Here is a 27,016-nt window from a genome sequence, read left to right on the forward strand (position 1 = left end):
AAATGGTTTCATGTATAAAAGCCAAACATATGTTCTGTCCAATATTTACTTGGGGAAATAACCCAGAAATGGTTGTTTTTAACCCAGCATTTTTTAGTGTATGCCGTTCAAATGTTTGGGATTTATTTATATTTTATTTATACTTTCATTCAGCAAGGACATTGCTAATAATAAGATTTATATATCAAAAAATATATCAAAAATATATCAAAAACTACTATTTTTGGCTTATTTTAAATTGTAATAATATTATTACAGTTTTTGCTCTGTTTTGATCAAATAAATGCAGCCTTGGTGAGCATAAGAGACTGAAAAAACAAAAAAAATCTTAGCAACACCAAACTATGAGTACTAGTGTAAGCAAGAATACAGAAGAGAAATATGATCATTATACCAAATTCTTTAAGATCATATTAAAATAAGAGGTTAGAATATGCAAATAACTTCTCAGGTAATGTTAGGGTGTAAGATAATATTCAAAACAGGCTAAGAATTGATTAAAAAGTGACCCACAACGGGCCATAAAAGTCTGACATAAAACTAGACTGATAATGTGAGCCATTAAAGAATTAAATATGAACACAGCTTATTACCACTGCAGGACACACTCAAACAGGACATTCATAAAGTCATAAAAGTATTTAAGCCTATAAATCTACAGCATGTACATTCATTACAAATACAGTGAAGACTGTGAGCATGAACAGGGTCAAAGTTGTGAAGTTCAGCTCAGAGTTTGATCACACTGAAAAGCTGTTGTCGTTTTAAGTGCCTCAAATATTTTCCCCAAAGCTAAATAACCCACCACCACAAGAGGAAGTAATAATGTCTGGTAGCGTGACCTCCAGTTCCTCCTCTGACAGACACAGGAAGCTATGACCCAAAGGGTCAAAGACATTGCTGTGAACAACTGATTACATTTCCCAACATGCACTAATGTGCTTCTCTGTCAAAGAATGGAAAATTACTTGCAATGCCACACAATGCACGTACACACACTGACTGACATGTTAAGAGCCAGCAGTGTAAGGCAGGTCTCTGAACCTTCTGAGTTGCTCATATTGTTTGCTCATTCATGGTTATTAAGCACTATTGTTCAGAGCAGCTCCTATTAATGCCCTACAGCCAATAATATTTTACCCATGATTCACAGAGATAAAAAGAAAAGGTAGAGTGGGAGACTGAGAGGTTTCCTTGACATGGGCTCTACTAAACAAACATTAATATCTCAGAGACAGATGCTGAGTGATCAAACAGGCAGGTATGAAATAATGCATGAAATGGAATAAAGAGAGTGGACTGCAGATAAGGCCACTGAAGACAGATATTAAATGATGAGAGATTGTCTTGTGTTTACTCTGCAGGCTGAAATGGACTCTGCATGCTATACGTCTGAGTAAAACAAAACACTGAGCAGAAAATAATGCAGGGCGGGACTTGATTTTATCCACTGGGATTTAATTGGACTGAGAAAAGATAGTATGCTGTGCTATTATATTATTGGTTTATATTATTTTTCCCTGCTGCTCATGGCTTTGGTTACATCAGAAGAAAAAAAAATAGGAAAAGATTGTTGTTGTTTTTTTATATGCATTCAATTGATCAAAAGTGACAGTAGCTGCTGTCAAGACAATGGCTGCTGAAAATTCAGCTTTGCCATCACAGGAATAAATTACCTTATGTACCAACTGTACACATAAAAAATACTTATTAAAAAATATATATATATTTATTTATTTATTTATTGAGTACTCAAAAAATAAGGTATCTGTTCTACTGGGGATTCATCTTTTAGATAAATTCCCACACTAAAAGTTGGTAAAAGGGATTAAAAGTGAATCTTTAAAAAAGTTTGAAAGAAAAAGAAGCAAGTGAAAAACAAGACAACTGGAGACAGAGACGTGAGGGAAGATAAACAAGTGCACACCTGTAGACCAGTGGAATAATTCATGGGACAATGTTCATTAAACTGAACCAAATTGCAAGACAGCTTCAGTTGTCTGTCATATTGAGTGATCAGAATAAAAAGTAGCCATAACCTTCAACATAGCACAAGATAAGTCTATAAAAGCAAGAGAAGTTCTACTGATATCAATGTCACATAAAAGTTCCAAGTGCTACAATATTTATTGACAGATAAAACAAAAGATGACAGTAAATTTACAACCCAGTCCATCAAAGTGACAGATAATGATTATCTGTAGTATCTCTGCACACACTCTCTCTGCCAAACTTTCATGCTGGTTAACCACAGTTCTGATGTTATAAGTGATCGAAAATGTACAACATTTTGAGAACAGAAGAGTCACCCATCAGTGACTATTCATTTTTTGTTTCTTTAAAAACCTGAATAAATCGATTCATCAGTATTAAGTGATGAAGGTGTTTGAAATGAGTCATCGCGCCCCCCTGCTCTGCACATTTTGTATGTATCTCTTATCACTTCAGACGTTTGTTCTATTCGAACGTAAGTGCCCTGCGAAGTGAACATCACAGGATATTCCGCCATGATTCCAGTTCGAAGCGAACATATATGATTCATTCAAAGTGCATTGAAGTGTGCGAGACGTGAATTTAAATTGTATTTATTTACCAAGGTATATGATGTCACACTTGTCTGTGTGTGAAGACGTTGCGCAGCGCAAATCCTTGAATGAATCTTCCGAAGTGAGGTAAACTTCAACAGATTTCCCCTGCTCAGGGAGTAGGGAGCAATGAACACTGTGTAGAGACCATGTCAAAGGGAACACAGTTCATGCACAGAGCTCAACTTCTAACAAGCTGATTATCTGAATCAGGTGTGTTAACAAAGAGAGACATAACAAATGTGCAGAGCAGGGGGTCGCAAGGACTGGAATTAAGAACCGCTGCCTTAGAGGACTATGGGTCCTGTGGTCAATCAATTCCTGTTCATTTGTCATCATTAAAGTCAGCATGAAATCAAATTTCACATCCCTAGTCATATTGCACTTGATTCATCAGTGTATAACATTTTGAATAAAATAAAGTGACTTACCCTGCCCTTTCAACCTCCTACTGTAGCCCTATTCTGCTATGTAATTTACTTTTTTTTCCAAATCTAAATCCCACCCTACATTTTTTTCTTATTGAATATCCAGTCAGATTTCAGAATGTAAAATATACTGGCATATATCTGCCATTTCAACATATCGGCACTGGCTATTGGCTATATGGGTCAACCACTATTACAGAGGTTAAAATAATTACATTTTGATAATAAATAAATAAATAAATAAATTCATCTTAAGGATAATGTGCCCTTGCATGTCATGCATGAGGCCAGTTTTGATTTCATGACTGAACACTTTCCATATGGAGGGTTTTCTCCAAATGGTTACTGGTAAATGACTTTTGGGTAGTATGAAATCATGCATCAGACACACAAGCTGCAATTTTAAGTTAAATGTAATTTTAAGTTTTTAAGTTTTAAGTTAAAGCTTAAATTTTTTTAAATTAAAGCTACAGTTAAATGTTCCCCACTTATGCAAAAAAAAATGTGCAATATCCTTATATTTATTTGTTACCACCTCCATCCTGATACATCCCTGCATCTCACTCTATTCTATTCAATTATCTTCTATAGCACAATTGGTCATACAATTTATTTATTTTTCGATTTATTTTGCAAAATATATATATTTATATATTTATTTATATATATATATATATATATATATATATATATATATATATATATATATATATATATATATATATAATTTTTTTTTTTTTTTCTGAGTGTGGTTGTTGTCTCTGTGTACTGGAAGCTTATGTCACTAAAACAAATTCCTTGTATGCGCAAGCATACTTGGTAATAAAGCTCTTTCTGATTCTGATTCTGATTCTTAGAGCTGACATTATCTATAGTCATTAAGCGTGTGTTTATTTATTCAGATTGGGGCTAATTAGCATGGCGACTTCAGAACACAGGCTAATATAACATTCAAGGCACAATAATAGCATGGCATCATTTCCCATCTAGGCTCTCCTATCATAAGGCCGAACTACTTATCTCAGCTGAATTGTCCCTCTTGTGTGACTGAAAGCTTAAATACTTTGTCCACCCATGCTGTATCTCATCAACAAAAGCTTCTTTTGTCCCATAAAAATACAGGACTTACTTAATGTGATTTTGTGTTTCAAATGGAAATGCTGGTCAGTTTAACTCGGATCACTATTATTGATCCTCCGACATCCATCACTGGCATTTTTCTCTGAAATGGAGACCTCGATTTTGATGAAAGGATGATCTGAATAGTGGATTCCTCCAGCATTAAAGTCATTCTGTATCTCACAAGCTCTTCACTTCTCTGCCTTTGCAATCTATATCATTTATTTCATCTAGTCTCACATGTTCATCCTGGAAGAAAGTTTTCTTTCTAATAAAAACTCCCAAAAGAATAGTCCTTGTTCTCCCACTCTCCCATCTCCATGAATCCTCTCTGAATCCTTTGCTCTTGCTGATCAACTGCAGTTTTCTATGCAAACAACTGAATGCGGCAGAGATAATGCTGAGAGAAAAGATTTAATTGATTAAATATATATATATATATATATATATATATATATATATATATATATATATCCCTCGATCTAATCCCTCGAAATCCCCCATGACTAACGAAAAAATTCAAACCAAGTGTTCCACCAATCCCTCAGGAACATAAAGAGGAAAGACGAAGAAAATCCTCTGACCCTAAGAAAACACAACAGCTCTTTTCTCTCATTAAACCACAGAAACTGACAGATGTATTGACAAATGTAATTACTTCAGATACAGGTGGCCGACACAATCCTAACCTGGCTTCTGCAGGTGTCACCAAAACAAGATCAAATATTTAAAGAATATTCCAAATGAGTATCCTACAATGACGCTTAAACAAATATCTAAATACTAGTGATAGACCACGTCCACAATGATTAAAAAAATATATCACATGGACAGAAAAGTATGCTTGTAGGTATTTTGACTTAGGACATACTCTAATTCATGACAATGCACTAACAAGTCATGTCATGCACATTCTCATATTTAATATAACATATAATGATTCATCCCCAGTTTCCTAATTTAAAAAAAAAAACAACTACCACAAATGTTAAAATATTATGTTAATGTCTTCAAATTTGAAATGCCTATTAATTACTCAGTAAGAAGTCTGGGCACTTCTCAAACTTTCATTTGCCTAATTTAGAAAGTTGAAGGGTCTGTTTAATACTAATTAAAATGTGTATATATAGGCATTATAACTCAGCCAGTTTGTTCTACTTATTGGCGTCAGTTTTAACTGTTTAAAGCCCATACCAATTAAACTTTTAAAATTAAGGTAGTTAACAATGATCTGTAGTCGAACGGCTCTCAGCGGCTCCTCTGATTGGATCAATTTAACAAGCATCTCATCAATATAATCTAATCACAGGGTCAATATTCTGGATCCAAATTCTGATCTACAGCGGAAACCCAAATGTGTTTTTGTCCCCTGGGACTAGCGGCACACTAAAGCCACACTAATGCCTTCACGTGCTATCGGAATTATCGTAAATAAGATTTTCCTAATCGGAAATTAGACATGAACATCATATTTTAAGTCATATTTACTAATGGGAAATTCTGAAATAATTTTGAAACCAGAGTTTCCGAGTTGGCTTGGTCATAATCTTTAAACATGGTGGAGGGGACATCCATCGCTGTTGTCAGTGCTGTTCTCATAACAACTACATCCCTTTGTCTCGTCGCTAAAGTAGTGTATTTATAGGCTAGATTTGAACGATCATTCGAGGCATATTGTATGTTTTATAAGCAGTGAAATCAGCATGTATTTGGCCGAAATTCCAGAACTGTCAGCAAACTGCATGTGTAGAGTGGTGAATGTTTATGATAGTCAACCAATGGAATGCTACACAATTCTTTCCGACATTTCCGATAGCATGTGAAGGTAGCATAGGTGGCTTTAGTTCACAGAAAATTTAAATTTTGATTCACTTTTGGTCTGTTCCTATCAAAAACATATCGTATGGCTTTAGAAGCTTTGGGAGACAGTACATAGGTAGTACAGAAAACTGTTTTGATAGTTTTATAGGACTTTTTGGCAGCCTGATTTGCAATCAAAAAAGCTACTCATGGTTCAAAGAAATTATGGTGAATAAATGACAGAACTTTCATTTTGGGTGAATTATGCCTTGCTAAACATTTAAAGCACAAACTCTTTCAAAAGGAACTTTTCTGTTCCTGTTTCTCACCTTCCATGACATAGACGAGGGAGCCCACATCCCCTTCTTTAATAATACAGCTGTTTTTGCCATAGTCCACTGGATACATACAGTCCACTATTTCCTGGATCTGAGACATCTCCAGGTTCTTCATGAAGTCATTGTCCAGAATAGCTGACTTGATCAGTTCCTTTGACCTGTACATTGCAGAAAAACATTGTTAAATAAGTTCATGTAATTTATTTAACATAGTAAAGACAATGACTATGCCTGACTATGCATTATGCAACTATAAACAGTGTCATGCTACAATATGACCTTATGAACTCATTATGATTATGTGCAAATTTAATTACATGAATGGTGTCTACTTATCATTTTTAATCTTAACTTTTGGCAATTCAATCAAACTATGAGTAGAATTTTTTTTTTTAAAACAGTTGATACTATTAATATTATTAAGCATGGCTGGCAGTTTCATTCATCACCTGAAATTGGAAGGTAATGCAAACACATTGCAATATGGGAAATAGCATCCAATGCAATGTACTCTGTTGTACACATTTTGGCAAATGTAGTGTCATCCAGGTAATAAAATTTGCACACTATGCATATTATATACAGTATAATATGTAGTCGGTAAGAGATGAATGATAGTATGGTAATACAAACATAGCCAATGTGAATCCAATGAATCCACAAGGAATGTGGGTTTAGAAAAAAAGAGATGAAAGGAAGAGGATACTTCAAGAGCTGAAAGTAAATACACAAAATCTGCTGGACGTCACAGCTAACAAAAATCTGAAAATTAGGTTTGCATCACAGACATACACTAAGCAGCTCCTCTGCTGTTGTTGTCCTGGACTTAAGCCAGCCTTCTGATTAACTCACAAACGCTCACCTATGAACCACACAGTGTTTACATTCCACAGACATGCTCCGCCATGAGCAAAAACAGGCCTTTATTTTTTTAAGATGTCTGCAGTACTTTATGAAGAGCTTTTTTATTTGACTCAAACACACACAGACAGTCTGAGGAAAATTGTATTGACTTTAAGATATAAAAATAGAAAGAAATGAGACAACTGTTGACATACATTATAACAAAATTAAAGACCAATAAAATAAAAGTAAATAGCATTGCTCAGTTGATTTGGTGTTACAGGAATCTGATGATAAATATTTAAGATCATATTGAGATTAGTAGGGTCTTGAGGATAAATATTTAAGAAGCAAGACATATCAGCAAACATCTTCATTTGTTTTCAATATAAGTCAAGCCAAGTCTGCTTTATTGTCAATTCTTCCACATGTACAGTACATACATTCAGAGAATCGAAATTGCGTTACTCTCAGACCCCCGGTGCATACAGATAACACTAACAGTAGAGCCTAAAAAATCTAGATCAAATATAAAATATAAGATATAACTATACAAAAGGGAATGTAAAAAAAGACATATAATAATAAAAATAAAGTTAAATAAAAGCAGCGCAAGGCACATGGCAGAAAGAGTGTTAAGGAGTCAGAAGGAGTTAAGGAGTGGTTACTCAAACCCAGGCCATCCAAGATGCAGATGAGTTTGTTTCTTCATTGGAACAGATTTGGAGAAATTACTTTCTCACCATGGATCCTCTGCAGTGAATGGGTGCCATCAGAATGAGAGTTCAAACAGCTGATAAAAACATCACAATAATTCACAACCTACAAAAATCCACAAGACTCCAGTCCATCAGTTAACGTTTTGTGAAGCGAAAAGCTGATTGTTTGTTAGAAATAAATCCATTATTAAGCCATTTGAACTTTAAATGGTTGCTTCTTGCCAAAATACTAGTTTTCTACAGTATCTATAATAATTAAATTCAATTCAATTCAATTCAATATAATAATACTTTATCCAGTAAAATAAAAATTAATCCCATTATCTCATATCAAAATCCACAACATATTTGGTTAAAACTGTTTTAGACTGTTTTCAATCATAAATGGTGCTTGATCTGTGCATATTTCTCCGCTGATTGAGACAATACAACATTTTCACTGCAGAAAGCAATAATATGGAGAAAGGACTAATATTTTAGCCAGAAACAACAATTTTGAGTTAAGAAGACCTTAATGATTTATTTGTTTCTCACGAACATGCAGCTTTTCTCTTCACAAGATGTTAATTGATGGACTGGAGTCATGTGGATTACTTGTGGATTATTGTGATGTTTTTATCAGCTCTCATTCTGACGGCACCCATTCACTGCAGAGGATCCATCGGTGAGCAAGTGATATAATGCAAAATTTCTCCAAATCTATTCAGATGAATAAACAAGCTCATCAACATCTTGGATGGCGTAAGGGTGAGTAAATTTTCATTTTTGGGTGAACTATTCCTTTAATCCCAATTATATTTAGGACAAACAACTGGGATCTCAAGCTACACCAGCATTTCACTGCACAGCCTTACAGTTTAATAAGTGCATACTCAAATCCAGCTGCAAACAGAATAGAATTTGAATTGACAAGACATTTAATATTTTTTTTTATTTTTTTGGATGTCAAAACATAAACCAACATGCAAACAAGACACAATAAATAATCCACCAGAAGGTCCGTAAAGTTGTTTACATGCAGAACAATATCTGAGTTATCCCTCTAAGACTTGTGAGGTATTTTTGTAAGGCAGTCTGTGTTCTAGGGGACACTCTCTTTCTGGAGGAACAGTCAGGGAAGATGTTTTACATCCAGTAAAAGCACAGAGATCACTGGCCTCATTTACAGCAGACGACCTCCGGATCATCCTGTAACCTTCCCAAACTCTGTTTGACTTAGAATTTTACTCACTGCCTTTTTCAGGAGGACATTCACATCACACAGGTCGACAGACTGTCTCCCTTAAAAGGACAAAGTATGCTAAGGATTAAAGCAGAGTAAATTTGAGAAAGCTGTGGACATGGAGCTACAATGGCTGAACCTCTGTAAGAAAGTTTCTTATTAGTAGGCCTTTTGTTTGTCTTCTAACATTTTTTGTCAAATTAATATTATTTAAAATACTTGAAACTGGAGAATGAATTTTACAACATCAACACTGTTACTGAACCGAAATGAATCAACACTGAAAACCGACTCGAGCTGAATAATGACAGTTTTCCTCTGTAGATCTGCTTGTTGCTGAACTGAACTCGTTTCATAATTGATGAAGTTAACAGTTATTGAACTGAACAACACTAAACACTCGAGATGAATGATGAAACTATTGTCTTGTTAGAGCAGCTTTACAGCAGAATTTGAATTTGTCTCATATTTGATGAAGTTTTCCTTAAATGATTATGTTATTTTCCTGGGCTGTGTTTCCCGAAAACTACTTAACACTATGTCGTTCTTAAGTTGTACCTTAAACTGTACCTTATCGTTAATACATGTTTCCTGAAACATGAGTATACCTTCTGTAAGTTATATTTTTATAAGGTTGGTCTGGACCACTCTTAGCTATAACTTATCACTTTTGACAGATCACAGTTCTTTACATCTTATTCTATATGAGTATAATAGTTGTCCAAAATCAAATATGGCGCTGTCCGCAGAGCCATATACAGTAGTGTACTAAAACTTTAGAAAAAAATATATACATATATATTTAAAAAAAACACACACAAATGTGCCGGCATGGCAGCAAATTCAGCAGCTTTTAGATCTTGTTGGTCCGATTTTGTCGAGACAAATTCAGCTGCTCAAATTCAATGTTTCTCCTGTTGAGTTTTTATTGAGTAGGGCATCCAATAACAGAAAAAAACAATATGGAAAAAAAATTGATATAACACACTATCAAAAAAACATTGTTGTGGAGTAAATGAAGAATTATATTATAATAATATAAATGACCCATTCAAAGGCCAGTGGAGGTATACAGCCAGTTAGTGATTTAGGCTACGTTTGGGCATGAGGTTGTGGGTTCACGTACACATTTAAAAATTATATAAATATCCACAGGGTTGGACTAAGTTTGCAATTTGGATTATTTTTCCTATGAGATCCTATGAGTCCTGATAAATGCAATTTAAACTATTTCTAAAGTGCTTCTTATTGGAAAACACTCTTTTCACAATGTTTTTCTGTTGGACTTTTGTAGGCTCAAGGTGTTTTTTTATTTTATTTTATTTATTTTTTTTCTCTCTCTCTCTGTTCTGTTAAAAGCTGTTAAATTATTAAGCAGTGTCTGTGCAGTTTTTTATCCTTGTATATTATGTGGCGACCACTGGGAGGTGCTCTGGGCATATATTTTTCTTTCGCTGCAAGTTCGTTGCATTCTAACAGGAAAGAGTTCCGTGTCTTTAGTTTCAATCAACACTTTCTCACATAATGCAGTGAAGCAGCCTGTGCATAGAATGAATAATCGATTCTCGAGCCACTGATATCAACCAATTCAGCACCACCGCCATGGACAGCACCTGATAACATCGCACGTAACAAGGTTTATCTTAAGCAACCTCCTAAGGTATAGTTCGGGGAACACACTTGAAATGGTACACCTTGTTTTAAGGCATACCTTTAGAGTCTTCGTAGCACATTAAGAGACAGCGTTATCAGGAAACACAGCCCTGTTTATTACTGTGAAGCTGCCATGAAACAATATTTTATAAAGTCCTATATAAATAAGGATGACTTGACTTGAATTAATTCTGTTACTGGTGTGGAAAACTGTCCCAAGGATCTGTATTAATTCACATACAGTACTCTGGCCTCACTGCAAGCTCACTCTGGCCTCATTAGAAAGCCATCGGTAGGTCTGTGGTCGTCTGTAGATGTGTGTGCTAATGAATTAATGGCCATATCTTCCTCTGTTTGTTCTGGTCATTGTATGGGCAGAATGCTAAAACAGGAAGCAAAGTCTGACTGCAGATAACAGCTCACACTGCACATGACAGTGCATAATAACCTGGGACAAATTAATGACAAAGTTGATTTATTTCTAGGCTGCAGAATGAAGCCACAAATAATCTGTCCAATATTTTTTTTGCATGAAAACTGCATGCAGATATAAAAATGTTGATGCCCTGTTGAAAAAAAAAAGCATATGCTGTTTTTACTAAAATTAAAATGATTTATTTAGCACATTGAAGCATGGCAGCTGGTTTGAGATAGTAGCTCCTGCTCAGGACCATCTTACACCAGCTCATGACCAACTAAGGACCAGCTCAAACCAGCTGCCATGCTTCAAAACACACCTAACCAGCATATTCTTCAACAGGGTGCTTATGCCTGTAAATGCAAAATGTTTTGTTGTGGCTGCTTTTAGCCATATTCTGACTCAGTGGAATAGAACAGAATCTTTATTTATATCCGCACAACTGAAAAAAAATAGTTTTTTGCCACTTTTTGACAAAGTCACGATAGAACAGCCTTGAACAATCAACCTGAATCAGTCTGGTTAAGTCTAAGTCCCAAGTTAGTCCACTCTGCAGCCATATTGGTATTTTCTATTCCGGTAATAGGTATACAAATACTAAAACTAGAACTAAATCTATAAAAGAGTGGTTTTGGTTATTGGAATAAAGCCAAAGTAAACCATTTCTACCATTCATGTATTACAGGCTCATGGTTCACTTCTTCTGGAGATCCGACCTGCAACCTCGTAGCTTTAACCACTACACTAAGAAACAAGTTTTCAGAAGCGTGTGATGAATTGTCATATCCAAAGGACAAAGGGTCCAGTGCAGGCATTCCTATTTCAGAGCAGAACTTCTGATCTCTGATATTTCAAAAGACCTCAGACAGCCCAGGTGTCAGAGATGAGTTCAGAAGAGACATTTCAATCAAGACTTCAAAAAAAAATGCCTGGTCTTTCATCATTTTAAGTGTATCAAGTGCCACTACAAAGTTAAACGCAAAAAAGAATCAGAAACAGGAAGAAACAAGATGCAATTATGAGACAGAGACACTGTAAGTGACATTCAAATGGCAAAAATACTCCACTGAAAGAAAAGAAAGGGGTATGTCAATCACTATTATGAATTTTGGCAAAAGCGCAATTTGCCTTTACTTAGAAGAAAAAAAGAACGCAACAGGACAGTGGATACATTAATGCATCAGCAAAAAAGACAAACAAAAAAAAGATAAATGGATTTTCATCCAAAATAATATCCATCTCCCTGACCACACACAAAGATATAGAATCCTCTTCCAAAAACATTATGAGCTTTCGAAGAATAAAGCAATATTGATGCCAGTTTGTTCCCATCCGGCAGCCCAACACATGCTGTTATGAAAGCTTTTTTTTCTTTTAAAACTTCATAAAGTGCTATTCAGCACAAGATGCAAGCCGAATAGAAGAAAAGACCCTGCTGTGATAGGGTTCAAAGGGTTTTTCTGTACAAAACAAGGTTACGTTGTAAATTAGTACAGTGTTGAGCTGTCAAATGTCAGATGCATAGCAGATGGGGGAGGCCATGCAGGTCAGAAACGGAAGAATCATGTTCCTCTGCTGCCAAACCACTAGATGCAAATTAATTTAAGAGTCTGTGTGTGTTCATGACAGCAGGCTGAAATGCAAAAATCCTTCACTTCCAGGGGAACTGTTTAGTCTGATTAGGTCCTCTGGTCTTGACAGTCTATTTCAATTAAAACACAACACGACACACTATTGTGTGCCTAATAACAGCTGGGCATGTAAATAGTGTTCGTGATCCACCTGCTGCATGATATCACGCTGCTTTGATAAGCAAATTACCTGTCTGTTAAACAAAGCAGTTATTATAGTCTTTGGGTATTTCCCACATCAATGTTCCTAACTGCTCAGTACAGACATGTTATTCCTGGTTCAGATGTTTCCTTGTGGAAAATCAAACTTTCTTGGAGCGTCATCAAAGAGACGCTTCTGCAAATGTCAATGAATGGCATTTTGAACAGAATATAATGAATTTGCCTCTGTGAATTTTCAGATTTACAACAGACATCATAATGATTTCAATTGTGCAACCTGCGCAGTCCCTTGTATTGCTGTCCTTTTCAAGAAAGTTACCATGGTAACCATTGCCAAAACACCATAGTTACTCCAGTTAGTGTTGCTACAGTAAAACTTGATTTGATTTACTTGATAAAATACATGGATCAAAAAAAATAAATAAAACTGTTTTAAAAAAAACATATTTACTAGTTACAATTTAAGCAAAACCCATGGTTATTTTTATGGATGATGCTCTGAAGAACAACTGGTGAGTTCATTAAAGTATACAGCATGCATTCTTTTCTTGTCTATAATATCTATGCAAAAAGCAGTATGTCAGATCAGTATACAGTGTCCAAATACACAGTATGACACACTATGCAAATATTTGGGGGCATCTTCTGAAGTGAAGCTTCTTGTCTCCTTGTAGGGATCCATACATGTTACAGGGTTTAAGCTAACCTTGGGTTCTGTGGGAATGGATCTTGTCAGATTTGAAAGTTGAAAAATAAAAAAAACACGTAAAAAAAAAAAAAAAAAAAGAGCACTGTGAGCTGGGTGGCTTTTATTTAATTCCAAGAAAGTTGTTCCTCACTGTTACACTGCTGTTGTTTCCTAGTGTTATGTGTAAGCTACTTCAAAGGTAATTTAGATGATGTATTTATAGAGCTTATGAGATGTTTAATGACTTTAACTTTAATTCAACATTCAATTAACATTAAACTTTTTAAAGAAAGCATAATGTGGTATGTGATGACTCTATGTATTAAAGTTTAAAGTGGTATTTAAATTGATTGGTTTAGGTGGTAGGACTGTTGCTTTTATTGGCGTATTCGATGGTTTATTTTTTCGAGTTAACCTACTTGGCACTCTTGGGGACGTTGGGCAGGGTCACGTGACTCAGCTGCTGGACGTTGGCTGGTTCGGCGCTGATCGCTTGGCGTTTGGTGCGCTGATGCTCCTGCAGCTCCGTGCGGTTCTGGACCTGTTGGGTAGCCGGGCGGATCACGGAGCGTACTTATCCAGTTCGTTTTGCAGTTTCTGAATGAGTTCGTCTTTCTGATCCAGTTCTAGCTCCAGTTCGTCAATGAGCGCGTCTCTCTGTCTCAGCTCTTCAATTTTCTCCTGAAGCGCGTACTGGAGGTCGCGTAAAGTCCCCATCATCATCCCTTCTGAACCGAATAAAACCTCCCAGAACTGCACTTTTACTAACTTTACTGAGAGGAAAGCAATACTGTGCACTAAACCAGCTTCTATTCTACTCTAAAATGACCTACAAAACTACAAAAACGAGAAGAACCTTTGGGTGAAAAGGTCTCTCAGTGTATCCGTTTAAAAAAAAAAAGGAAAAGGAAAGAATCAGCGTTCCGTCCCACTGAGCCGCAGAAATCCTCACAGCTCTGACAGGAGCGTATCCGTGTGAGGCTGAGCGCGCGTCGCTCGTGGGCAGAGACGTGATGAGTGGAGCTCGAGACTCGCACGGAACGCTCGCGCGCGTCACAGAAGAGCGCGGGGGATTCCTGGACAGTCAGTAAGCGCATCTTCAGCTCTGTACAGGTGGTAACCGTTCAACTTTTTAGACAAAACCTTTACAATAGTGTAGAACTATATAAAATATCCACAATTTCTCTCTCTCTCTCTCTCTCTCTCTCTCTCTCTCTCTCTTTTTAGAAGTGTTTCTTCCAATTGGTTTTAAACATTAAGAGCTCAATTAAATTAGAATCCCTAAAACCTGGAGATATGAGGTCATAAATGTCATAGAAATTCCAAACTTTAAACACAAAACTCAGCTATAATGAAGACTTTTCTGGGTTTTAAGACAAGGTCGGGCAAGATGTCACATAGGCTATGTTTTATATGTTGGCATTATAATAGAATGTATAAAATACCATTTCTGTTGGCCAAAGAATGGTTTGATATTTCTCTGTTACCACCACAGACACCTCGTTGAAGACCCCTAATTTTACTGTTTTCAAAAAGCCTATAGGTTATTTGGTGGCAGGTTTATATTGTGACAACTAAAAATAAAGGTTCTTTATTGGAATCTGTGGTCCAAAATATTTCTTCCATGGCATCGCTGTGGACACCCACTTTTGTAACCTTTATTTTTAAGAGGTTGTGTCTTATTCTTGGGCAGTAATGACTGGAAGTCATCTAATGCCATAACTTGCTGTATGTCTACACAGATATTGCCTTTAAAACTAAACCTACCTGAGAAATATTCATTCATTGGAATACAATGTTAGCCCTAGTCACCTCTAATAAATAGCTTGATTTATCTCCACTGAGGAGAGCTTAGCTGGTAGAGATGCATCATGCTTGAGTTTGTATTTATAGAAGGACATACGGCGCCCTCTGGTGGCATACTATGAAAGACACACAAGAACAGTGAAAATATCCGAGGGCTAGTGTTTTTTATAATAATAATAATAAAACCTTATTTATATAGCACCTTTCAAACATAAAATGCGACTATTTATAGAGACAATCAGGACAAACAGAGGTGTTTAACTTCACAGCCCTGCCTAAGAACAATGATATCTGTGTATGGACGCTATAGGGCCATCTATTCTTAAAGCTGCAGTCTGTAAGTTTTGCCTCTTTGTCGCCATCTCTGTTTGAAAACCTGCAATTGCATCTGTTTGCGGAATTATCTTCCTTGCGTGGGTTGTGCGCCTGCAGGGCTCCAGCTGCGGATGAATCTAATGTTCTGAGGAGTATGTGTGGTAGATAGTCACAGCAACGGTGTGGATATTTACTGTACCTTGCAATCATAGATTCTAGTCTACTTCTTGGAATATATGACCCAAATAATAATTTTCACCGGATATTGTCATCTGAACAAGTAAGTAACAACTCTGCCACGTTGTTCTTACCACCTGAGGAAAAAACATTGCAATAAACCACACTACCTATAGTGATTTAATCTAAATTAGCTCATATCACATCAAACCGTATAAATTATTATTATTGTTATACTTTATTCTCAAATTATTAATGTTAACAATATCAGCATTGCATGACTATGTGTATATAGTGTGTATTAGTGTGTATATTTCAAAGAAATTATTTTAACCCAAGAAACAAATTATGCTCCCTTCGAAGTGGTTGTTTTTAAAATACAAATCTTGTGTAATCCCAGGCTATCTGTAATCAGATACACATTTAAAACTGGGATATAATTGAATTTCATTCGCATGTGTTTCAAAAACACATAATCCTTTCTGGATTACAATCCACCATCAAAATGATAAATTTAATTATTCTAGCTGCTGTGAGAAAAGGCTATAAACGATCCACCACCTGCAGGATCCTCACATGCGATAGCCTAGTAGCCAGGACAACTTTATGTTTACAGACGTGATGTGATGTGAATATCTCACGAAAAACCCGCAAGTTTCCCGCAAAAACCTACCAGTACCGCTCAAATTAGAAAACATTATTGTAAGTTAACCGTTGTGAATCAGGCTAAAGTAAGGCGATAGTTTTGAACACACGGCTGGTTATTGATTTCGGATATTTTTTTAAACCAAAAAAGTAACGGACTGCAGATTTAATATATAAATTAAGTGATGATAATAATACTCTCTGAAGAAACAGCAGACTGACCAAATGGTCCAAGCACCGTTGTGCATCTGATCTGGATGCCTTTTTTGGGCCTGCACTGCAGTGTTCTCTTTGCAAGCTTTAGCTGATTAATAAACTAAAAACTGGTGAGGACAGAGCTTAAAGAGACACAGAGACAGTAAGAGCAGGCGAGCATGAGTGAAACAAACCCTCATCTTTGCTATCTGAAACCGCTTGTGAAAAATTCCCAAAGGCCCACAACAGCACCCAGATGTCTACCATTCTTTGGATAGTTACAGAAGTCAAAAATAACACGCAAAGAACAATTCATCTAAACAATGCCTGAAAATAACAAACGAGGAATGCAAGATTCATTCGTTCTGCTGCTTGTTTCCATTTCTTTTCCACTTGTCACTGTCCTTGAAAGGACCTCTCTCAGAAAACAGGCTTTATATTTCACCTCTATAAACTCTTCCTGCAGGGTTCTTCCTCTGTCGATCGATGGAAAGAGGATCTGTTGTAACATGACTAGTTACAACAGACCCTTTTCCGCCACAGACTCACATCTGCCGCCATTTTGTCTCTTTGGGACCCTTACAAGTGCACCAGATCTTTTTTAGATGACACCAAGATCTCGCTTTCAAATCATGAGGAGACAAAGTCTCCACTATTCCTTAATTAAATAACACCGTTCATGGGAATTCTCCTCTGGAAATACGTTACGCTTAATTTCAATTAAAAGAAGTGTCATTAATTTGTATTGTGGATTATAAATTGTGATACAGCATTTCGCCATCACTAACAAGGTGCTAAAAGTAGGATTCTCATTGCAATTACTGTCATTAGTGGAAAAACTCTAGATGATGCATCGTAAGGCAAAGTTTGTTCATCAGCATATGGTCTCAGCACTCATTAAGCTGCAAACAACTTTTATCCCTCTGCTTCTTCCATAATTAAATCATTAAGGTAGGAGTCATTAGGCCAGCACATCTGTCTTCATACTACCTTCACACTATCACAGTTACATAATTGCACATACTATGCTCCAAGTGTGAGCATTCCTAAAAATGCAGTTATGAAGACTATTAGGTTCTTTTGGTTATTAGTGATGTGAAGGCCTTTAAGTGATGGACGAAAACAACAACAGCAGAGCTTCTGCCCTCTTGTGGGCATTGCTCCATGCAAATCAAATCTGAGGTGATCCTGATATGTTTTCCACAGGATCTTTTGAAATTCAGCCCAAACACAATTTGTAACTTGGAAAGCAATGATTATAGACTGAGCCTGTGGTGGCATTTAACTCATGCAAATACATTGAGTACTAAGCTGTATACAGAAATACAGATGCATTTTATATATGTGTGTGTGTGTGTGTGTGTGTGTGTGTGTGTGTGTGTGTGTGTGTGTGTGTGTGTGTGTGTGTGTGTGCTTGCATGCTTGTGTATTAGTTGTAGTAATAACAATTTTGCCAAAAGCAATAAGCAAAGTCCTAAACTTCTTATAATTTGCAACCCTTCGAAAGTTCAGTCAGACCCTCTACAAAGATGCTCAGAGAATCGGATGTATAGGGCTGATGGAAGGGGAAGCATATGGTCAAACAAAGCACTTTCTAATGGCGTATTAAATATCCTGAGACAGGCTCTTGGGCGCTACACGTTCAAACCCTAAAAGCCGATAATGCATGAAGCTTCCTGTATTTAGAGCCCTCTGGGAGCGGATGATGATGGTTTAGATCAATGATACACTCTATATCCCTCACCTCTTCCTCTCTCTGAAGTTTCAGAAAGATGCTCTGTCATCATGAGTTTCTTCATTCATGTCCTGAATCCTCAAACTCAAGTACACTTAATCATCTACAAGTAATTTCAACGAAGTGCCAAACTGTTAAATCATGACTCAAGACTTGTGCAAAGCCATGAAGCATTAGTTGCAAATGTTAAATACTTGCGAAATCTCACCTGTCAGATTTGACAACTCTCCTAAAGATTTGGTTTGATAAATCCTGGTGCGTTTGCGGTTCGGCTGATATTCCCTGCGCGCGGTGTGTCCGTGGTCCGATCTGCGCGCTCGGTAAAAACGGACTGACATTTGTGCAGCTTTCTCTTCAGCTCGTTAATTTCATCTTCTCGCTCCAGCAAACGTCTTTCCAGATCTCGTATCCTCTCCTCCTTCAGCATTAAAATCTTGGCAAAGTCTTCCTCTAGGTCACTCATTCTGAGGTAGTAAAACAACTTTAATCCCTTTAAAATCAACCAGGCGCGCTCTCAAACTGTATCACGCGCCCAGACAAGCTCTGGCTGTGAAGCTCCAGTGTAAAACAGCTGATCTATCCACGTGTTTACAGTTGGAAACGGGAGTCGGCGTCGGTCCCGCTATCGGTCACTTCTGTCCCAAACATCCCCGTGCAAAAGCACACACCATACCCTGTACAGACTGTCTCCTCATACACGGGATCTTCAGAATAGGCGGAGTTTCACTTTTTTGCTTGGGGGGGTGGGGGGTAAAGTGGGGGGATAAAAAGCCGCATCGGAAACTGTATATTCTACCACTAGGTGCATTTACACTGACATTTTAAAGCGACGAGGCGGTATAAATGCACTTACACTGGAATGGCAATGGTGGAAAACAATGTGAACTGTATCGTCAGAAGCGCACTGATTGATGTGACAACTTGCTGCGTCTGATACATGAAAGAATCATTCTTCGAAAGAATCAGATTCACTCTAATGAATCGTATCCTTTCAATGAATCGGTTGCACATTCTTTTCCATTTTAATTTACCCTGCGTTCCATTCAGGCTCATCCCTATGCCCTAACCCTGGACCTAAATTATGTACTTGAAGTACCCCCTGAGATTTTAAGTAAATATGTCAATTATTTAATGTGTAATAATTTTTGATACAGGGTTTCCCCAAAAGAGAATTATTTTTTATACATTTAAGATTTTATATTTACATCACATTTGTATAAACCTGTAACATTTCTTTGCAAAATTATTAATTATTATTATTTTTTAATTCATTCGTTAATGGTATTAACTCAAAGACATACCTTGTGTACCAACCATAGACTGTATAAAAACATGGACGTAGTGTCCGTGACTTCACCCATAGACTCCCGAAGAGCGGTTTTGAAGCTCAAACTGTGCAGAGCGGGCCGTCGCCATCTTGGCAGCGCGTCACCGCACGACTCTCCTGGATAATCGAAAATGGGCAAAAAGGCGGGAGTTGGTTGCTGAAGACACGCCCACCTAGCTCGACGGCATTCTCAACAGCGCAATCCACCTGTCACTCAAGTGGCCACGCCCTTAATTATGCAGAACTTTAAGGCTTAATATAATTTAAACTTATAAAAAACAAAAAAAAATTTCACACCATCACATAAACAAATAAATTCAAAAAAATAACTATATAACGTCCCGCTCTCTCTCGTGAAGCCAACAAGGAAGTGACTAAAATTGTAATTTATCGACTGGCCGCTTGAAGCTGCAAAAAGGAGTCAATCCCATAGATTCCCCATGTTAAAATGCCCAACTTTACAGCAGAAAAAAAAACATGTTTACAGCCTGGTTCAAAAAATGTTTTTTGTCTATATAGCCAATTTTGCCCTTCATGACAACTGTGAGGAGGGTGAATTTTTTTATAACTCATCCGTTTAAATTATATTAAGACTTAAAGTTCTGCATAATTAAGGGCGTGGCCACTTGAGTGACAGGTGGATTGCCGCTGCTTACTGCCATCGAGCTAGGTGGGTGTGGCTTCAGCAACCAGCTCCCGCCTTTTGGCCCATTTTCGATTATCTGGGAGAGTCGCGCCGCTGCCAAGATGGCAATGGTTCGCTCTGCACACTGCATGCTCTTCAGAAACCTACGGGTGAGACATGGACACTACATCCATTTTTTCATACAGTCTATGGCAGTGGTTCTCAACCACATTCCTGGTGGACCCCCAACACTGCACATTTTGCATGTCTCCTTTGCCTGACACACCAATTTCAAGTCTGTGAGTCTCTATATTGAGCAGGTGACATGAATCAGGTGTGTTTGATTAAGGAGACATGCAAAATGTGCAGTGATGGGGGTCCTCCAGGAATGTGGTTGAGAACCAATGGTCTATGGTACCAACTCACAAACCCCCTGCAATTCTCTTATGAACCACCAGGGGTTTGCAAACCCCACTTTGGGAAACCATGCCCTAATCCCTTCAAAGGGTTTACTCTCCATAGTGAGAGCTTTGAAGGGTAGAAGAGTGTAGGGGACCAAACAACTGTTTCTTGAAGTGCCTTTCTGCGTAATCATCACATGCCCACACGGAGGTGCCGTCCTCATGCAAAGAATCTGCGCAAAGGATCATGGGAGCCCGAAGTGTCCATCAGTTGTACCCTTCGAAATAGTTTCATTCCGAAGAGCCCTTTGAAGTGGCCAGTTTTGAGCACTTCGGTTTGGAACGACCCTTCAATATGGCGTCCATGATTGTTTTCAACTCACTGAACTGAGAACCGTTTTTTTTTTTTTTTTTTTTTTGAACAATCTCGATTTGTAACAGCCTATAGATCCAGATGAGTGAGCTGATTTAGACTGAACCAAGGATTTGACAGAGGGCGGAGCGAAAAGTTAGTAAGGCCTATACTTAACAGAAATGTTGGTAGAGTGAGCACACATGCAAAAACAGAGTTGCTTTTAAATTGCATTTTAAGTGCAAACCCTTTTAGCTTAGAGAATAATTTTAGTATTGTTTAAATTTAGGCTATGTAAATGCACATGTAATTTATATTTTTATGAAGTGATTCATGGCTGCAACAAAATGAACTAGAACAAGTTAAACCATTACAGTAAAATTACAAAATCACAGTGAAATCTTTGTAAAAAAAAAAAAAAAAAAAAAGTCCTAGGCATATCATAAACAACATGTGGCTTTGTTTTTTGAGTATGCCTTGTCAAAGAGAAGAAGGATGGATTGTGGCGACACGAGTCTGCGGCTCTGCCCCCTTTAAGAGTCCCAAAATCAATGTGGTTCTTCATCCCAGTCGTGTGATGAATGGTTGATGTAATTTCGTGCAACCTGACACGTGAATCATATCCTGTAATACTTAGTCATCTTAGATAGATTGTTCAATCTAAAAAGAAAAACAGTTTTTCACATTATTTTACATTGTGAGTTGAATAATGTTTTTTGGTGTTATGGCAATAGCAGCCTTATTTCTTTCCATGAGTACTCTGAGAGACATACAGTAGACTATATAGTGCATTCATGACCATCCAGCCATGATATGAAAGCATCATCCCTCTTCATGTTCAATAGAAAGGGGCTGTCATTTACTGTAGATGCAGGTATAGAAAGAGAAAAGGGTGACTAACAATCTATTGTTTTTCTTTGAAAGGCACCCAGTGCGCAGAAAACTTATTTTAATCTAAAAAAGAGAGCTGTAACCATTCTATTATAAAACAAAATAGTTCAAAGCCAAGCCATTACAAATACAGAGAAATGCACACCCGTGAATATGCCTTCAATATTAATGCTATATTCTAAAGTCATATAAAACAATACACCACTCAAAGCTGCATGCTAACAGTGCTTTACCTTGGTTAAGGTACCATGGTAAAAAATTAAAAACACTGTAAAACAAAACCTAAAGTGGCTAAAGCCTGTTAGACTTGTGCATAACAAGAAACAGTAAGAATTTATGGCTGTGCAATTATCTTATTTTTGATCTAATCACTTATTATTTATTTTTATTGTTTTATGTTATCATTATCAGTTAAGCAGGATTCAAAATCTGTTGTCTTTGGTGTGATCACAGAGATATGATAAGGGCTCATTCTCTGGCTCTCCATGCTGTGCGAATGATGACACAGTGATTAGCAGAGGACTGCTGTGCACCTGAGGGAGTGATTGGATTACAGGCTGGGTGGGGTGGGGCTGGTGGGTGGTGCTGGTGCAGACATTACTCATCCTATTCCTGTTAGACAGTCTCTCTCTCCCTCTCTCTCAGAGAAACCCAATCGGATGTCTCTGAGCTCCAGGACCAGAGGACATTCTGTCAATCATTGATCATTTCTGCCGCTATGCTCTGGATACAGTCAGTAAGAAGATACGGTCAATATGGCAGACTTGATCAAGAGTTCAGTCATCATTTATTATTGCTGGTGCTTGCTAAGGCATTCAGTACTATTATTATTGCTCATACATAAATGCTACAGACAAAGATGATACCTCAATTCATCTAGCTCAGTGAGGAGACATGTGCTTTCTACTTATCTAAGTGACCAGACTTGAGTTTTTCAAAAAATATGTGCAAAGAAATTGCCATAGACTTACATTATAGTAAGTCCCTGCAATATCAGAATATCATATAAGTTCATACAGTAGTGCAGAAATGTTGTTTAATTAAATTTAAAATTTAATTTAATTGCGCTGTATGAACAGAACTGCAGCTGGCAATAAGTTGCCTGTCACATTATTGCCATACAAATGGCATGAGGCATTGTGAATTATTCTATGCTATTCATCACTAACATGATGAATAGCCATAAACTTCTCTCAGGTTGTGAAAATGACTAAATAAGGTATTATGCAGACTCCAGTTGAGAGCAAGACACAATTCCTGTTATGTGAAAGAAAAAAAAAAACTGAACTGGATAGATTTTGGATGAATACTTGAGAGGATGAAAGCAGCAGGAGTTACCCAAAATAGTTTAGAATAAAAATTAAATCCCTAGACCTAAAGACCTTAAAGGCTTTATATTTACTATTGCCATCAGTTGCTATGGTTACAGGCACGACTCAAGGCTATAAAAGCGGATTGACTTCTGTTATCTGTCCATATACAGACCAATCAAATCTTGTACGTACAAGACAAACTGTTAGTAAATACAGCTGTACAGAACACCTTGGCAATGGATTAGCAAACAGTCCAGCATCAAGAAGACAAATAAGGGCCACTCATATTTTCTCCAGAGAATGTAAAAGTAGTTTGACTATGACCGCCATGTCATAAGCTTCCTGTGCTGATTATTATGCAAACATTTTTGTTTCTAAATGGTGGAGTAAACTGGGATGGTTGGGATGCGCTTCTCAGCAGCTTCCAGATGCATCCTTAAAAAACAAAGCTTGAGAAATGTCACAGCATAGCAGTCTGCACAGAGCCTGTGTGACAGAGTCAAACTCACGCTAATTACCATCTCTCTGTCTGCTTATATTTTATAGACTGTCACTTCAAACAGTCTGCGCTCACATTCTCTAAATGAGGGAGATCCAGGTTGATATGCTTTCATTTCTCTTAGTGTGTGTTGTTCTCTCTGTTTTTCACACTGTTTTCTCCCCTATGGTTAGGCGTTATATTTTTAGAGAAATGTTTTTACACACCGTTCTCAAAGGGGGGATTATTTTCACTTACTCAGGGATCTTGTAGAGGCATCTTATTAGACCTCATACTTTGTGGAAAATAGTGATCGGACTACATCCAGTTGAAATACAGTAGTCTCCAAATTCAAAAAGGCTGATTATCTCTTCTCTCTCTTAGAAGTGTAATGTTTTCATTTCATGTATTTCAATTTAAAAGGACTGTCTTTTAGTACCAAGCTGTTCCCCCACACTTTTTTTTTAGCCTTTTAGGAAAAATAATTTACACTGTATTTAGTGTGAACAACCAGATCTTTGACTAATATCTGACCCTTTCGTTTACTCTCAGTGCTGTCATTACCATTAACATTTAGGAACAAAGCCAAAAGATCTTCTGCTATGTGAGACCGTCAGATTTCCTCTCTCAAACTGCCCACATCTGGTGGAATTTATGGGACTCAGCTTTGGAGTCCTTTCCCTGTCTCAGATATGTCCTTTGCTTTTTGACCCGTTGCTCAAGAGTCCAACAAAAAGCTTCTATGATGGTAGCCAGACGGACTATGCTGTTGCTCCTTTTTTATCTCAGGTCAAGCCCAGTTAAATCCAAATGTCTTCTCACTAGACTGGGTAGCTAAGTTGGATCTTTTAAAACGGACGGTAAGAATGGAGACCAAAGTAGATAGATAGATAGATAGATAGATAGATAGATAGATAGATAGATAGATAGATAGATAGATAGATAGATAGATAGATAGATAGATAGACTTTGTCAATTTAAGGCTAGGCTATGCTGTATGTGGTGCAAAGTGACGCTGTGTGCTTACATGTGTGTGAGGTATCAGACCTTACATGGTGCGGCTGTGTTCTATAGCTCCGGGGCAGGACACTCTTCCTGGCAGGAACCTAAAGACAGCAAACAGGAGTCCCCTACTTCAGCGACAGAGCGGCATAGACAACAGTCACAATCCTTCCTCAGATAACCTGATCTAATTGTAGCTGCAGTGGAAAAATAGAATATCAGTCTACATCGCTAACCCTTCCTGTGTGTGGGCGCTCCAGTGTTTAGGGTGAATGTGTGTGTGTACGTGCGTGTCTATCACTCAAGTGGGAAAGTAATCGTTGAAGAAAGGTCAGCAGGCAGATGTCTATAAGCAGACAGAGGCGGGACGGCTGTCAGAGAACATAAGTTGCTTGTGTATTTTTTAGGGGTGGAAAAACATGTGGAAGTTAAAGAAGGCTCGATCCTTACTGAGGACATCCTGCACAGGCACTGGAATGGAAAAGGCCTGTTTTATCACAAACTCTATTCCTTTTTGGTGTAGACTAAAGGAAGCACTTTCATGCATCCATGAGGGTTAAGATGCAAACATTTTTAGCTTATATTGTTGTTAAAGTGCTTATATTAAAGGAATAGTTCATTCAAGAATGAAAATTAGCTGAAACTCTCAGGCCATCCAAAATGTAGATGAGATTTTTTTCATTGGAACAAATTTGGAGAAATTTAGCACTACATCCCTTACTCACCAATAGATCCTCTGCAGTGAATAGGTGTCGTCAGAATGAGTGTTCAAACAGTTGATAAAAACATCAGAATAATCTACAAGTAATTCACAGGACTGTGAAGTGAAAAGCTGTGTTTGCAGGAAACAAATCCAACATTAAGGCATTTTATCTTTAAACCATCACTTCTGACCAGAATACAAGTCCATAATCCATAATAACGGTTCCTCCAGTGAAAACTGTTGTCCATCAGAATCCACAGACATTTCTTAGAATTCTTTAAAAAGGTTTCTTCCTGAAAACAGTGTACATATTTCTCGCCAAACTCATCTAGATTTAAATTAAATTTTCAGCAAATTTTTATTTTGGGGGGAACTATTCAGTACATCATGTCTCATTGTAGCATTCAACATTTAGTGCAATTACCCCGTAATTTACTAAATTTACCAAATTACTTTCTCTGTCGATAGAGCATATCTTTTATTGAACTAGGAGCATTCTTTTAATATCACAAATAAATTAATGTATACGGTAGTAGTAGTTTCTTTAAGAATTATATGGGATAAGGACAATGTATAATTGTTAGTTTCCAAACAAGAAATGGTTTGAGATTTTTTAAGTCTGTTTGATATACCATACTGTACATTTCATTCAAGTCATTAAACAAAAACAGTGAAAGAACATTTTTGTTTTGTAAGGGAATATAACATTTGCTGATTCTCCATTATTTTTGTGGTATTATCATCTGCAGTAAATCAACGTAAAGGCTGAGCAGTGTTGAAACTTTTGTTTAAAAATAAACCCATTCAGATGGAATTTGGGCAAACCGGTCCAAAGCAGACTTTTTGAATCATATATTCCTAGAGGAGCAAGTTCAAGTTTAGGAATCACATGTTATTTTCTTAAGAGTTTATGTTCTGAACAATGGTCTCTTCACAGTGTGAGTCCTCAAACTGATTGGGCTCTTGGGTGTATTTCAGCTGGACTTGACCTGTATACCAAGTTGTTCTGAAGATGGTTACATTTTATGGGAGGAGGGTTAGCACTTGGCTCATTATTTTTTACCATTTTTCTATATATATATAAAAACATTAGCAGTCAGTGGTATGCATTTGTTAAAATAGCTCAGAAAATGTGTGTGAATGTGTGTGTGTGTGTGTGTGTGTGTGTGTGTGTGTGTAGACCTCAGGCAGGTATGTTAGGCACGACACTTTGGCATTATGGAGAGTCAGCTTGTGAGCAGTAGGTCAGCTGTGGTCAGCTGTCCTACAAAAAATACTTATTCCCTCTAACAAAATCGTCCTCGTAAATGTCTAGCTTTCTAAAGAACCTTTTCTGAAACTCAAGCCCACATGGTCTAGACTCTCTTAATAAAAACCCTAAACACAATAAACCTACCAACATGCTCAGTATAGCTTTGTTATGTCATGTCAGTCTGCGCTGTTGT

The 27,016-nt window shown here is 37.2% G+C and overlaps 1 pseudogene; it reads right to left on the reverse strand.

Moving 5' to 3' along the window:
• Positions 1–14,497, reverse strand: part of LOC109079018 — a 53,146-nt pseudogene extending 38,649 nt beyond the window's left edge.
• Between the last annotated feature and the right edge of the window lie 12,519 nt (positions 14,498–27,016).

Source organism: Cyprinus carpio, chromosome A13 (genome assembly GCF_018340385.1).
Source record: "Cyprinus carpio isolate SPL01 chromosome A13, ASM1834038v1, whole genome shotgun sequence".
Classification (NCBI taxonomy): domain Eukaryota; kingdom Metazoa; phylum Chordata; class Actinopteri; order Cypriniformes; family Cyprinidae; genus Cyprinus; species Cyprinus carpio.